Source organism: Tiliqua scincoides, chromosome 2, assembly GCF_035046505.1.
Source record: "Tiliqua scincoides isolate rTilSci1 chromosome 2, rTilSci1.hap2, whole genome shotgun sequence".
NCBI classification, from domain to species: Eukaryota; Metazoa; Chordata; class Lepidosauria; order Squamata; family Scincidae; genus Tiliqua; species Tiliqua scincoides.
The window spans coordinates 131,142,994-131,159,902 of NC_089822.1; the positions used below are offsets into that span (position 1 = coordinate 131,142,994).

General features: G+C 44.5%; 1 protein-coding gene across 1 annotated transcript in view; it reads right to left on the minus strand.

The window, feature by feature from the left end:
* GALNT6 (polypeptide N-acetylgalactosaminyltransferase 6) overlaps positions 1–13,807 on the minus strand; it is a 57,884-nt gene extending 44,077 nt beyond the window's left edge. The window contains exon 1 of the mRNA XM_066614467.1: positions 13,768–13,807. The gene's annotated coding sequence lies outside the window, so the exon portion shown is untranslated. The remainder of the gene's footprint in view (positions 1–13,767) is intronic.
* Positions 13,808–16,909: the final 3,102 nt, after the last annotated feature.

Genomic DNA, 16,909 nt, shown 5'->3' on the forward strand with positions numbered 1-16,909 from the left:
TGTTCTAAATACAGTACTACAAAAGTGAGAGATTTTCAGCAGCCCATGCAATGTTGCACACACGGAGAAATCTAAAGCGCAGCCCAAATATACATAAATCCACATGGCAATGGGTACTTTTCACAGAATGTGTGCGCGTTGGGAAGCAACAATGGAGTGCTTATCCTGTGGGTTTCGAGTGTGCCATTGAATACTTAAGTATCTTTCCCACACAAAGGTGTACTGCTGTGGGGCACTGGTTTTGCTCAATTGTCAGTTTCAGCTTTAAATTGCTTTAAGCATGTAGTGGATGTCTGTTTCCTTGAGAACTAAAGGTGGGATATGGCTGGAACAAAACAAAAATTCAGAGCGTTGTCTCCTCACTAGGGCAGCCTGGATGAGTCACATACACATCTCAGACTGGTGATGTCACCACCACATAAAATCACCACATTCTAAAAGAGAACAAAAGCTCCATTTTAATGTGGCCAGAGTTGATTAGTCTCTGCAGAAGTACCTTAAACAGCATTATATGTGCCAAGCCCTAAGCCCTTTAAGTCCAGGATCACACAACTGGCCTTGCTCCCCTCCCCATGCTGTCCCAGGCCCACTGCTTCTGCCATGGCATACTGGGGAGGGGAAGCCTCTTACCATGGTCCCTCGCATTCCCAAACAAGTAAGTATGAAACCTGTGGTTCTACTGAAAGGGATCCCATGAATGAAGAAGCTCCCCTGTGAGCACCACAGCAGAGGCAGACCTGGGGCAGTGTCAGGTGGCAAGCCTGGAAAGGAAGTGGACTGCCCGCTTTCCACTCAATTTCAGCAGGCAGGATCAATGAGGCTCATGTCCACAGTAGGCTGGAGGGAGGTAGCAGCACCTCAAGGAGAAGAGCGCCCTAAATCTACCACTCCCCCCATCACCCTTCCTGATGTGAGTTGCATCATTTACTTCATGGCTAGGCTGGCCCCGACTTTAAACCTCATAGTGTACCCAACTCTGCACAGGATTGGGCAGTAGGCATCCTTTCCTACTGGAAAAATTGTTTTAAAGGATGAAAGCTGTAGACTCAGGATTTGAGCCTGAAAGCCCAACTTCATGCAGGAAAAAAAAAAAATCAGAAGCAATTTTTAGCACCTAACCCACCAGCTATCCAGCATCTCTTCTAGGCTTTGAAGCTAGTCAGAGCCAACTTGGAGGAAAAGGTTACTCAGTACTGGAACTGCAGATTAACATCTCAAGATACTGCTGATAAAACAAAGTTCTTACTAATAGCCATATCTGGAAATATCTAAATTACAGCCTGTGAAAAATCACTGCTACAAGTCAGGGGGGAAAAAAAAATCACACTGCAAAGATCTTCAGATGATATTTGATTTAATGGTTGTCAGTAAAATGTTGCTTCCCTAAAACTAGATACCTGCAAAAAGCAGATATGGCTATTGGAAAGCCTGACATTTCCCTCCACTCCCCCCATAAGCTGTCACATGAATTCTTCCTGTGCAATCTGAGTGCAAGCTGAGCAGTCATTGAAAGCTTAGCTGCTGGCCCCAACTTCTCCATAATACTCATCACTTATAGCTAGAAGTGGAACAGAGTTTTATGTGGGGGGGGGGTAGTCGTTTCCTCTTTGTAGGTATACTTGAAGACACACAGACCCAGATGTTGTGGGAGTACACCACTCCTAAGAATTCATAACAAGGAAATCAACAAAAAAATGGTAAGGTGGTATAAGCAGGAGACAAACCAGGCAGACGCCACCAGGACTGAAAGCAGTATAGACCCCCCTCTCCCATTTCATGCTTACCTCTAACCAAACGAAACCTAACTCTGCCCTCTCTTAATTGGCCCCCCCATTGAAATTTAGATTGCAAGCACCCTGGAGAATGACCACCCCTTTTTAAAAGTCTCATGGATATGACATAATTCAATTAAAAAGAGGTAGAGGTTCTGGCCACAATGTCCTTTCTAAAGAGGATCAGTCCACCAACACGCTCCCTATGGGACAACAGACTAAGCAAGTGATATTAATTGTTCTTAGTGGCTACTTCTAGAGAAAACCATAATGAACTCAGACAATGCAAAATCTCAGACAGTAGTGGTGTGCCTTTAAATCAACGCAAACAAGGAACAGCAAGCATTTTAAGGCATTCGGTTTTGACCACAGGATGCCATAGCTGCAAACTCTTTCGTATCATTTCAAATTGCAGTAGCTGAATGCTGATCTGGTCACATAGTTCACAACAGACGACCTGACCAAAAACCACCTTTTGTTTTTCTCTCCACAATTCTGTTTCTACGTAGCTTAACTTTGTGGTGATCATTTTTCATCCAGTTCTAAAGCCATTCTCAGATAGGTGCTGATGGGGGCTGGCTTGAATGTTCAAGTGGCTCTCGGTCAAGGCTGGTGTTGGGCACTACGTCCCAGAAGGCAAGATAATAGTCAATGTGGCATAGCACTGTCATAGGAACAGAAGAGTACCTTAGGTGCATCTAGACAAGTCAAGTATGTCTATAATGACCAACAAGATACTTCTGGGAAGCCCAGAGGCACACATGTACCACCATTATCAGAAAGAGAAGACCTTCCTTCTCCCTCAGACACTCATGAGAAAGCTCATAATTACCAAGCCAAATAACAAATAACCATGAGCAGAGCTTGCCCATCACTAGTTTTAAGTGCCCTCAAAGATCAAACACACACACACCATGAAGACACAACACCCGGATGCAGCCCTAAACCTGCCTATCACATAAGTTGTGGGTCAGAGGCTCAGTATCAGACAGGATTTATTCAGTGAATAAAGAGTACTATCTTAAGAGGTAATTGCTTCCTGTTTCATGTGAGCATGTATGCTTATATGAAACAAATGCGAAGAGAAACCCTACCTTGCATACGTCAGTCCACACCGAAAGACTGCACCTGCATGGAGGAATCGCTTTATCATGCATTTGTGAAAAAGCACTCTCCCACCACTGCAGTCAAGGCTTCCATTTCAAATAAAGTAAGCCAGACAAGCAAATGGCACCATGTTTTTCCCCTGAGAAGTGCCTGTAAACAATGCTGGGCAATTCTGACCAAAGGAAAGACAATTAGTCACTGAAGCCTTTAAATGATGATTCACCTTCACGCCAAAATAGGAACACATTTGGAGCTGAACCCACAACTACTTCCCCCACTGCAGCAGCAACCATGACAGCAGACCCTTAAGGCCCATAGTGAGTCTTCTACTTGAAAAGGCCAGAAGACAAATCTCAGACACTACAACACGGCTACATCTGTCATGCCACTAACCATGCCAAGAGCCTTTGGGATAAAGTGAGATAATTAATGGTTAAGAGTAGAAGGTAGATGGAGGAGACAACAGTCTTAGATATGTTGGCCCCAGGTCACATATTGCAATTGATTTATTTATTAAAGTTATTTATGTCCCATCATTCCGGGCGATATTTGCAATATGTAGTACTCAGAGCAGCTCACAAGAGGTCAAACAATTTCTAAGGCAACTAAAAGCAACAAAACTAAAAATCAACAAATTGATTTTGTCAATCAAATCAACCAATGTCTCAGACAAATTAAATTGATCAGCAGGAGCAAGTTGTAATCTGGGGATCCTCCTGGATTCCATGCTTCTTCTGGAAGACAAAGTGTGAGGGGTGCTGGGGGACGACAACGATGATGACGATGGAGCAATGCCTTAGTTCATCTTGGGCTGGTGCATGAGCTGCAACCATACTTGAATCAATCACACCTCACCATAGTGGACTACGCATTGGTGACACAATTCAGAAATGGCATTTAGTGCAAGAGCATACCAGCTTGTATGGTCATTGGGACTAGGAGATTTGACTGTCAGACCAGTTCTCCTCCACTGTCTATGGGTTTGTTTCTGGGCATGATGCAGGGAGCTGATGCTGACCTTTAAAACCCTTTATGGCTTAGAGACGAGGGATCTGAAGGACACCTCTTCCCATATGGGCTGCCCATCCCCTAAGGTCACTGGGAGGCCTTCTAGCGTGGGCTGCCATTATCTGAAATTCAGTTGGACAAGAAGGCAAAAGACCCTCTTTGTAGTAGTACCAGTTACAGAACCCCTTCCCTGCTGAATGAAGAACTTGACTTTCCCTGTTGGTCTTCTAGCTGGGGCTCAAGGTTGTTTGTTTTGCACTGCTTTCTTGATTTTATAATTTGTGGTTTTCCGTCTGCTGCTATTCTTCTTACAGTTAGCTTTTGGCAATTTTGTGTTTTATTGCAGTTTTTTTACACCATTAGCAACCTTGGGCCTTTTATGACAAAAGGGAATGGCAGAATAAAACAATGTTTTAAAACAAATATAAATGAAAGCAGGAGATCAAAGACAAACCAACAGCATATCTAAGCTGGAAAGAGAAAGAAGAAGGCTGAATAACTGGCAAGTTCAAACTTGCTAGAATTCTGTCTGGTACTGAATGACATCAAGGAGGAAGCTACAAACGTCTAAGGATAATAAGAAAATAAGAGCCTGGCTGGATCAGGCCCAGGGCCTATCTAGTGCAGCTTCCTGTATCCCACAGTGACCCGCCAGATGCCTCAGGGAGTACACAAGACAACAAGATACTGCACTTGTATCCTGTTGCCACTCCCTTGCAGTAGTCATAAGCTTCCTCTTGGTGGTCAAGCGAGCAAACTTTGAGGCAGAAAGGTCATGGCTGACACTGATTTTCACAAATACATTGAAGTCACAAAATGTTTTGGCTCCTAAGTGAGCCATTCACCTGAAGGCAAAGCTGAAGTGAGAGAGCACTCCTAAATGAGGAAGGTAGAAAGTCCATTACAGAGCTTGCATGCTGCCATTTACTGAGTTGGACCCTTGGTCCATCGATTTCAGCACTGCCTACATTGACCAGCACAGCACTTCGGGGTTCCAGGTAGAAGGGACTGTCGGCCCTTCCGAGTATGCCAGGGATGATAACTAGGACTTTCTGCATGAAAAGCAGGTTTCTACCATGAGCCACGGCCCCATCCACTAGTCCTGAGGAAACCTTAGCTGGTTGTATATGGAGCTTCTGTTGACTTTCCATCAGATATCTTTAAGATTCCCCATATAAGGGGAAACATTTTTGGGAGCATCTGTGCATGTGCACAACTGGGGTGTGTGTAAAAATCCTCAGCACTAAAATCCAATCCAGTTCACCTAACCCCTGAAGTTGTTTTTACATTTAAGAAGAGGGGGGGGGGATCTTGTACCCTTATGTGCTCCCTCCAGTATTCAAGTGCATCATTTATACCATCAAGACAGCATAAGGCTTCATTAGCAGAGCATTTATGTTTAATACTGCAAAAATTAACTGAGGGTTGTTTAGTATGGAATTCTGCTTAGCACACACACTTTAGTTGATGAGAAACAGAAAGAAAACCCAGGTTAAAAAAAGCACAGGGCAGACAAAAGAGAGGCAATGGCTGGCACGACCATAAAGTTCTTCTTGTCAACCATGAAGGTAAGGGTTTATTTGTTTTTAAAATTAAATCAAGAATAGCAGATGCCCACATCATCACACTGCATGTAGGACTTTAACTCTTACTCAGCAAAATGTATCCAGTGGATGACCAGCCAAAAACTGGAAGGCGCACCCCTTACACTTTTGCAGTGGCATTTCATAAAATGGCTTAGGGATGACAGATTTCAGTAAAAGATCATCTTTGAGAGATCAAGGTACACTTGCAATCCTTTGGCTACGGGTGATAGGGATGCTATCCTTCTAAATGCGTCAACGTTTCAAGGTAACTAGGTTTTCCAAGAGCTCAGGCTATGAACTGTGGTTGCTACAGAAGAACCCTGCTAGTCCCCCTCCTAGTGTTACCAGCGCTCCACAGTTGGAGAGGTCCATATCTTATTTTTTAATCATTGTTTTGCGTACCTATAACATCGACAACATCTCTGCTGACGTTCTACTCATTTTATCCCAGCCTTCCACCAAACAACTCAGGATAGCTCCCCCTCTCCGCATGTGAGGCAAGTTCTTCCTCCCAAAGATCATGTGGAACTAGGAGACCGCTTCCCCCATTTTACAGATGAACAACTAAGAACAACAAAGTCAATTTATCCAAGGTCAACCAACAAAATTCACAATTTAATCTCCTGGGATCCAAGTCCTGGGCCACAATGCTATGCGCCCTTGCCTGCCAGCAAGCCTTTTGAGCAAATGATGACTAATTACTGAGTAAACATGCAACAACCGAGGTGCAGCGCACCCTATGCAAGTGGCTATCAAACTGCGTCCTTCAGATGCCTGGGTTCTCCTCAACAAGGTCAGCCAACGGTGGACAAGTTCCCGTGGAAGCAGCAGCTACAGAGGTTCATGCCTTCCATCCAGGACAACAGCAACGCACAACCATACTAACTAGTGCCTTGTGGAGCTCCATGTGTGCACCATGGAATACACTCCAGAAACCTTTACAGAAATCTGCAACATGTAAAGTTTCCCTAACAAACAAATATGAAAAATTTCCTTTCTCGCCAATTTTGAAAGCCACTGTATTATATTGGCTCTCAAGAGAGATTAGTTTATAAACCATGCGCCCTTCCACAGGGAACAAGTCAATGAGCCTTGTGTGCTTGGTTTTTTCTTTCCTAAATGGCAGTCATGGAAGTGTGCTTGTACAATCAGGACTGTGGCTGCAGCATGGGTGGGGAGAATGGGATTTAACCTGTTGCCTCGCTGCAGTCCTGTATTTGGTTCGCTCTCCTCTGGGCTGCAACTTCAGAAACAAGAAGCCAAATGCTTAAGTGACAAACGACATGCTTCATGTATTGTGCAGTCAGCCCCAATGATAAGCTTGGGAATCAACAGCAAGCTATTATTAGGGCCCGAGACCAAAAACTAGCTCTACTCCCACTGCTGTTCGATTAAACTGATTTCCACAACAAAGTGCTCCAGTACGAACCTATGAGAAAACTACAAGCCTGCTAAATACAAGCTTGCCAATACAGTATAATGGACTTATTCATAAAGTTAGATCCCTGCTAGAAAAAAGCCCTTTTGCCCTACAGCTGAAGAGGTGGTGGTGGTCAGTTCACCCCCACCGGGAGACAGGGCAAGAAGCAGGCTCTTTGCGCATGTGTAAAATTATCTCTGAAGCCCAACTTCAGAATCACTATAGGAATTGCCATGGATCCATTCAAAATCAAAGCGCTCCCCTCCTTTGCCATGGGGTCACACAGCAAGAAGTTATTCTTTTTGTGTGCCCGTTGGGCAAAAAGGCGGGGTATAAATTAATAAAATAAAATAATAATATTCTGTGGGTCTGCCCCATCTCTCTGCTCCCTCAGTCTGTAAGAGTTTAGGGTGATGTGATCATTGACGATTTTTCTCCCATTAGTTTCTACCTAGAAGAAAAAGTGATCAGAACTGTAGAATCTTAGGGCCCAATCCTATCTAATTTTCCAGGGCCGGTGCAGCAGTGCAAATGGGGTGTGTGCTGCATCCTTTGGTGGGGTGGCAGTCACAGAGGCTGCATTGCAGCTGCACCGGTGGTGGAAAGTTGGATAGGATTGGGCCCTCTTATCAAAAGCCTGCTGCTGGTGCCATCTCCAGCTGCTCCTGGTTAAGTCTTCAGGCTCTCCTCCCTACCAAGTGAAAATTGGCTGATGACTGTTCAAGGTAAGCCATCTAACCAAGGAAGCCATCTAACAAGTTTAGTCTTGCATCAGCTGAGGACACAAGGTAGGCTTATCTTTAAGCCAGTAGCAGATGCTAACCTTTCCAGGCAGGCTGGCTAGCCTTGAGGTTAACCCTTAATTTGGGTGGGACTGTAAGTTCCTACCTTCTGGTAACTGGGGAAGAGAGCAAGAGAAACTTGCCCTACAGAATTGCTACCTATGTCAAAGCCACACAAAGCCTTCACTTTAGCAAAAAAAAAAATCCAACTTGCAGTGCAAGTCAATCCATGTGTACTCAGAAGGAAGCTCCGCTGAACTCAAAAGGACTTACACCCAGGAAAGTATGCACCTGACCCAGCACTCTCGTGCTGCTTTAGAGGGGAAATACAGTCTTTTCAAGGCAGCTTGTCCATCACTGATCTACTCACTTAGAAACCCTTGAAAATCCTTCTAGAAACATGGTTAGAAAATAATGTGCTGTTTCAGATGGTAGAACAACAAGAGTTTATTTATGATTCCCATGCTTCTGTTACACATCAATTTACTGCCGTCCCCACATTCTCAGAAATGTATATAAATCTCTGCTGGAATGACAGAAGCCCAGCACTTTGTACAAGACAATACAGGTAATGTTATGAGCAAAGCCTGACTCTTTTCCAGGAAGAGCTGCCAAGGTAAGAGGGAGGCTGGGGGGGGGGGGAGTAGGAGAAAAGATAGAAAAGGAGCACATTTCATGCAAGTACTAAAAAAATGTTTTGAATTTGCTCCAAAGGCAGGGTTGTCCTTTGGAGCTGCAGGGCCCAATCGGAAACATTTTTTACTGTGCCCAAGGTTCCCTGTCAAGTATGTAGAATCTCAGAGACAGAAATAAAATTTCAAAATAGAAGCTGTATAAACAGACATGACTGATTTTTTTAAGAATTCAGAAGAAAATTAAAGTTGTTGCTGCTCTCTATAAAACCGGTAATGTGGTGCTAGGTGACTGTTGAAATGTGTAGTTGTGTGTATTCGACACACAAGGCCCCCTTAGGCATGGGGCTCAATTGGCTTAATTCTGGCCCTGGTGCTAGCAGTACTTTAGGAAAGCATTTAAGGCAATACCTGTCACTGACACTGAGGAAAAAGGCTCAGCTACCTTCTCAGCAGGCCAAAATCCCATTCAGATGGGGGCTCCAAAGGTTACTTGAAAGGAAGATGTAAAGAAGGAAAAATGCTTATGGGCAGAACAAGCAGTTTGGCCCTTAGACACAGAAAGCAGACAGCACACCTTCTGAGAAGAATTTTATCAGGGGCACAAAGTTTCTTTTGGGCCCCTTTGCAAAGGAGGTGGGGTGAAACACAGTGGGGGAGGGTGGTGATGGGTGAGCAGAATGGAGGTGGGGAGAGGTGAAACAAGGTGGGGGGAGGGTGGAGATAGCTAGAAAAGTCTTTGGAGCCCAAGACTACCCACCTGTGTGGGATCAGCACACATTACTGATACAGCTGGATACAATAATACAGAAAACCAAACACACTCCTAAGTCTCCAAAATCTTTTAAATATAGAAAATCATGCAGAAAATTAGCATCATTGTATTTAGGCTCTCACTAGAATAGAAAATGTCCTGCGTGTACCAAAACATGCTTCTGCAGCAGCTGTAGTCTTACAGCTTTGTCCCTGAGCTCCTATGCACTCCTTCATGGTAAGCAGATCCACAAGCAAAAGAGCTCCTGTACCAGTCTAGTTTCCTCCCAAATTTGACACTGTGTTAAGGAGCGTCATGTATGCGTTCGTTGGCCCAGCATATATGGCTTGCCAGTAGCTGCAGCTACATGCTCATGCAGTGGCATAGCTAATGATCATGTAGCCCGGTGCCAAGCTTCAAATGATGCCCCGGATGTGATGTCACAATCAGAAGTTACATCACACCTGGGCTTTTACAAAGTGCAAACTGGGGGAAAACCTGCCTCCTCCCCCCAGTAGCTCACCACACACTTGCTCTGCCTCCTCCCCCCAGCCAGTGGCATAGCTAAGGCAGCTATTTGCTACCTGGGATCAAAAAGATTTGTAGCTTTCCCCAAGACAAAATCAAATTTAATTAAGTTAATAAATAAGAACTGTTGCCTGATTTGTTTGAGACACTCTGCTGGGGTGAAGAGGGACAGTTATTACCCCCCTGTTATTACCCCCAGTTAGCGGGGGTAACTGTATTATGATACATAGAAATGAGAGTTGACTCATATTAACACCTTATTGGTTCCATGCTGTATCATAACATCTCATTGGCTCTCAGAACAATCAGTCTCATGGGCCAGTTTTGAGTTAAGAAAATCCACTTTTTGTTCCATAAGGCAGTTATGTTTTCATTTTCTGGTTAACCGGCTATAACTTTTGATAGAATACAGATATTCCAATGCAGTTTGTTTCATTGCATTTTGCATTAAATTACCTTTCCAATGATATATAACATGGTATTCATACATACCAAGATTTTCACAATTTTGGTCACTAGTGTCAAGCTCAGCTTGTTGCCCCCCTAAAGCTTGATGCCCGGTGCCACTGCTACCCCCTACACCCCCTTAGCTACAGCACTGCGCTCGCGATAGTGTTCCCAGCATCCCATGCGGTCAACAAGTCTATCTACACAGATAGGAAAATGCAAGATCCCAGGAAATTTCTGGGTCCCCTCCTTTGGCTCTTGGGCTCACTTTTTGATTCTGGGCCTGGGTACAAATTATCCCCTTTACCCCTCTCTCCTAGGCCCTGGTGGACAGAACACAGTCCCTGCTTAGAATGGGGAAAACAGAGGAGTCGCAGTCCTGGTCTTGCAAATTCATTTCCAAAGAGAAGCTACTCTTAAAACATCAGTCCCTAAAATGTTTTCACTGAGGCAAGTGCCCCAGAGACAGTTCTGCCTTTATCAAGGAGCAAGATGAGAGAACCTGTCAATTCCCACCCTTTAAACAGGAAACACCAGCTTTTCTAGATACTCACCGTGCCCCGTACTGAACCAGGATAGTCAATATTTGTATTCCTTTGCGAGTCAGCATCCTATCCACCAGAAAAGTGGATCAGAAACCAGAAGTGTTTTTTTTTTCCCTGCAAACACTAGACCTCACAGAAGAGGTCAACTCTCATAATTAAGTTAGCATCATCTGCTAGGAAGGGCTTCCCAATTATAGAGCACACACACTCAGATACATTGTTACATCTGCTAATACGCTCACTTGTAACCTACAAAGATGTAGATACGTGGAATCCATTATTTTAAAAGCACTTCTGTTCTCTCTACAAGGTGAAGTTGTGAACAAATCTTTTACACACCTTAACTAAAACCTGGTACAACATTTCAGAGCCAAATTGAGTCAATATGGGGGCAGAATCATGGACTGTTAATTGGCATCCCTGATTTTGAACACAATGATTCACTGATGGATCCCAGTACATCAGTTTGGAACTGCCACATCTAGATGCAAATGGAAGTTTAAAAAACCCTTCTAAAATCACAACAAATAACTTCACATTAAACCTGTAAAAAAAAAAAAATTACTGTACTTACAAAAACACAGCCATAGTAAAGAGTAAGGCTGAAGTCAGAAGACAGGAAGCTTACAGCAAAGAAAGGTGGAAGAACCATAACCTTACATGCAGAGAGGACAACACTGAAACCCGGTTATTGCTCTTATGAACTTTGCTGAAAACACATGGGATCTAGCCCTTATTCTTACTATTAATATACCACCACTTCACATCCAGGGTTGCCAACAGTTTTACTGTCCCTTTAACAGCAGCTTGACCTGCAGACAGTGGTAAGTACAGCAATGGTGTTTTTCTCCATCTGCCTAGTTTTGCAGATTAGACAAAAGCAGCTCTCCAGCATGCTCACTCCCCCCCCCCATCCTCACAGTTGGCACTCAACTCACTTTTCTTCTCTGCAGATAGGCTGGGGGGAAAAACTGGTTCTAAGTTTTAGCTTGGAATGAGCCTTGTTTCCACCTGTTTGCTCACTGGTCCCTTAGCAGCCTGTCATAAAACTGCAGAGTTATGAAGTTAGCACAGCAAGACTGAGCTATAAACCATGTTGTTCCAAATTCCAGTCTCATCTCTGTCACAAACTCACTACTTAGTCCAGCGATTCTCAACCTTTTTCATCTCATGGCACACTGACAAGGCAATGAAATTGTCAAGGCACACCACCAGTTTTTTACAGTTGCCAAGGCACACCGTGCTGCTGGTGGGGGGCTCCCATTTCCCCATGGCCCTACCAACAAATGACCCTCCCCCAAACTCCTGCAGCACACCTGTGGACCATTAGTGGCACATCAGTGTGCCAAGGCAACCTTCTCTCAGCCTGCATCTGCAATAAAATGCCAATGCTACTAGTGATACTACTGTACACTGTGGTTGGCAAGATTACTGAAGTAATGCTTGTTCTTACAATAAAAAGGAAACTGAAAGTTGCCACACAGTTATTTTTTTGGAGCAGCTGTTTGATCCAAGTAACAGCACTTAGAAGAAGGGAATATCCATTCATACCCTCAAAAGGTTCAAAACTTGAAATAAGGATCAGTCCTGGAACACACATGGGGCACTTTGGCAGTCCTACCGCATAAAGCTCACTTTTTCATCCACTCTTTCCTTGGGTCAAACAAACTTTGCAGGGTTCAAACTTTGCATTGTTTCAGAACCAGCTAACCAGTGATCAGGTGTATACACAACGAACACTGGACACATGTGAGGAAGTAGAGTTGGTATCACACATGGTTGGATTAAACAAGGGTCCAACGAAGATGGGTTACAGTAGAGCTATCACTGCTCTTATTAATGTGTTAATTGAGAATATTCTAAGAGAGAGCCAAGAGGCAGAAGAACAATAAAGGAGAGACAGACCTATACGATAAGAAATGTGCCCAGATTTGTAATGTGGGACCTGCAAGTTAAATGCCAGTCCAAGTCTAAAAAGTTGTATCCAATTGAAAATAAACAAACTCCAAAACATCTTGCGACATCTTAAATGCCAGCGCATTCATTTTGCAGAATAAGCTGTCATGAACTGGAGGCATCAGATGAGTGAATGATATCTTCAGGGCAAAGTAATTACATGCATAGATAGAAAGAATGACTGAAAAAGTGGACTTGGAGGTCAAGAAATACAAGAGAGACCATTTAAGACTGTTCCTCCTTTTGCATTACATGATGGTTTATATCACACACATACACCCCCAACAATGGTGCAGGTATATGATTTTACACAGACTCTAACAAAGAATAATCAACCATCTAGTGCAGCGGTTTTCAACCTTTTTGTTCTCACCACACACGGAGAAAGTGTTAAAATTTTCAAGGCAGTTTTTTGACAATTGAGAAAGCACACCACACTGCCAGCTGGGGAGAGGTACATATCCCCCCAATGGCCCTACTAATACAGGACCCTCCCCTAAACTCCTGCTGCACACACACTCCAGCAGACTATTTGTGGCACACCGGTGTGCCATGGCACAGTTGAAAATTGCTGAGCTGGTGAAATGAGTTCTAGATTACCAAGGCTGACAATGTGATCCTGGAAAGTCTCCAAAGCCACTTGGCGGTTTTGGCCACAATGGACCCACAAGGGTTGGACCTCTGGAAGTCACCCTACCAGACTGAGCACCAAAAAGAAAAAGGCACTTTCAGGGTCATGGGTGAAAACAGCCTAATAGGGTGACTGCTTCGTTCCTACCCCAGTGTATCCCTGCTCTATCTCATGCCCCCCATTTCAAGATCTCTCCCTCCCCTCATGGAGTAGCCCCACCACCACTTTGACCCCATTGCAATGCCTCCCCAAAGGAGAAAGCATCTGAGGTCACTGATCAGCCCCCCAAGTTGACTCCAATGCAATGCCTCCCCAAAGGAGAAAGCATCTGAGGTCACTGATCACCCCCCAGTTGACCCCAAGCATCTGAAGTCACTGATCACCCCCCCCCCAGTTGACCCCAATGCAATGCCTCTCCAAAGGAGAAAGCCTCCGAGTTCACTCCCCTCTGATCATCCCTTCCTACCCGGATCAGGGACCCCAACAGTAGGGAGACAAGCTGAACCTGCTCCGGAGGGACCCCCCGCCTTGGGATCCTCCTCCTCCCGGTCCCTCGAGCCGCGCTCCGCGGACCCACCGAGAACCTCAGCCCCACTCACCTCAAGCGGAGCTGGGGCAGCCCCCGGCTGGAGATGCGCTCCCGCTCTGCGTGCCCACGCTGGAGCCGGAGGTGCGGCGAGAGCCCCGGCCGCCGCCTGCTGGGTGGAGCCAAGAGGCGGAACAGCCCCAACCGGACTTCTCACCTGCAGCCGACCCCGGGCGAGGCAGCGGGAAACTCCGCCGCCCTGGGCACAGGTGTATCCACCACCAGCGCTCCAGTCCCGCGGCGCTCGCTGGGTCCTAAAGCCGGCGCGCTCGCTGCCAACAGCCCCCCGTTGGGTCCTAGCGCCCGCCCCACAGCCAAAATCAGTGGCACAGACTCTTGAGCCGTCACGGTTGGCACCAGCCAGAATGAATGTACTGTACACATGGTGCAGATGTGGCACAAAGCATTGCTGGGAAAGCGAGCTCTCCGACATATGACGCTCCACCTCTGAAGCAGATGCGGAACAGCCCAAGCCTGTGCATGTCTACTCAGAAGCAAAACCCACTGCAGTCAATGGGGCTTGCTCCCAGGTAAGTGTGGATAGGATTGCAGCCTGAGGAGTTGACCCCATTAATATAATAGGACTGGCTTCTGAGTGGACATGCATAGGGTGGGCTCTGAGGCTGCATTCCTAGCCACACTTTCCTGGCAGTAAGCTCCATTGACTATAATAGGACTTACTTCTGAGTAGACATGCTTAGGATTGGGCTCTAAGTCACATCAATGCCTCCTTCACCCTCACCAGATACTCCTTTTTAGATCTCATCATCTCATGGGGTAAACTTTTTCCTTCCTCACCCCAACTTAGTCACAGACAGACTAGACCTAAGCCTATGAGGAGCTGGTCTTTCTGTATGTAAGTGAGGACAATGTGGTTTTTTTTTTTTTAAAGCAGTACAAAAAGTATGCATGTTTACTTTAAAGGAGGTCCCACAGCGTTCCATGAGATTTATTCCCAGGTAAGAGGTGTAAAACGCTGCAATCCTATACAGATTGATCAGGGAGTAAGTCTAGTTGAACTTTATTTAACTTCCAAGTAGACATGTATTGGCTTGTGCTGCAAGTATGGCATGTGAAGAAAGTGCCTTTCCTTCAATTAAATACAGGGTTCTGTTGGTGCAATATCATAGAATAGTTGAAAGGTACCTAAAAGGTCATCTAGTCTAACCTCCTGCCTGTAGTAGGAAATCATTCTAGAGCAGCGTTTCTCAAACTGTGGGTTGCAAGCCCATTTCAGTTGGGTCCCCATTCATGTCAATGTGTACTTTTTTGTAATACATTTGATCTGAAATGTATTACAACACATTACATTTGATCTGTAAATGTATTGTGTATTACAACACAATACATTTGATCTGAAATGTATTACACACCATGGCATGTGATTGCATTTGGGGAAATGTTACAGATCTGTGCTTTGTATAGGCTACTACATATATGCTTTTAACAATAATAGTCAATGGGGATTACTCCTGGGTAAGTGTGGATTGAATTGCAGCATTTGAGATATTCAGGCAATTTTTTTTTTAAACAGATCAGCTACTGCCAGAGAAGGTTAGGGTTTTTTATTTTAAATAATTTTAAAACATATTGTAAACTTTTAATTTTAAAACATATTGTAAACTTTTAATGTAAACATATTGTAAACTTAATTAATTTGGTTTGATTTTGTCATATGAAGGGCGTTAAAAATTTTCTTGCTTGATGATGTCACTCCTGGCCACAACATCACTTCCAGGTTAATGACATCACATCCAGTGGGTCCTGACTGGTTGTCACTCTAGAAAGTGGGCCCCGGTGCCAAAAAGTTTGAGAATCGCTGACTTAGAGCATATCCAGAACCTGCTGGTTGAGACTCTGCTTGAAGATTTCCAGTGAGGGAGAATCCACCACTTCCCTTGGCAATCTGTTCCACTGCTGATATGTGTGAATTACAGTACAGTACTTGTTTAGGGGTGATTGCTCCTGCCTCTGGGGACTAGAATGGCACTACTAAAAAAGTATCCTGAAGATTGAATATTTTGCTTACATGTTTTGCTTCTCTGGAGCCTGATCATAAAGCAGGACACAAAAGTACAGTACTGTGCTTTATTTACAAATATATAAGCAAGAACTTGTTTCACCTATTTTTACATCCATCATAATGTTACATGCACACTTACCAGGAAGCGAGTCCCTTTGAACACAACGGGACTTATCTCTGAGTGGATGTCTAGGAGAGTGCTCTGCTTGATCAACCAGTTAGAGAAGAATGGAAGCACCTTTTTGGTGGCCTTGTGCCTTTAACAGCAACCTGCTACCTGAACATTAAAGGGGTGAAGCTTTTCTTGGCCTGATAAATGTATGCATGTTAGGTTACTATTAAAGTCACAGGAAATGGGACAGCAAAATTGCTGGCAACAACATCCAGGCTTAGTATACTCTCATTCACCAGTCCACAGCTCACCAATCTTCCATATTCCAGCAGCAACACAACTCAGACAGGCAAGAGTGTTTTATGGCACCTTATACACTAACATGTTTATTGTGACCCATACTTCATGCATCTGATGAAGTGGGCCTTAGCCCGCAAAAGCTTATGTCACAACAACTATGTATACTCAGAAGTAAGTACTATTGATTTCAGTGACATGTATTCCCAGGTAAGCATACGTAGGATTGTAGCCTATGGTTTCAATCCTATGCACACTTATCTGGGAATAAAGTCTCTTGGAGCCCAGCCCTATCCAAATTTCCAGCACTGATGCAGCATCTGCAGTGGGGTGGGGCAGTCACAAAGGCCTCCTCAAGGTGTACATTTCCTTCAAGGGAACATTTGTTCCCTTACCTTGGGGTTACATTGCAGCTGCATCAGTGCTGGAGAGTCGGGTAGGATTGGGTCCTTGAATATTGTGGGAATTACTTCAGGGTAAATATTATTGCACTGTCAACCTGTCTGTTTTTAAGACGTCACAATTCTCTTTTTTGAGTGTTTGCTGTACAAAATGGATTGACCCAGCAGCCCTTCTGGAATTCAACTTGAGCACTTACCACACTATGCAAATATAGTAAAGAGAAACCAAAACAGAGAAATGAGAAAGAGAACTACTAGGTAAAATGAAAGGAACCCAATTCCAGTTTGAGTTTTCGCCAAATCATGAAAGGATCTGGGACCA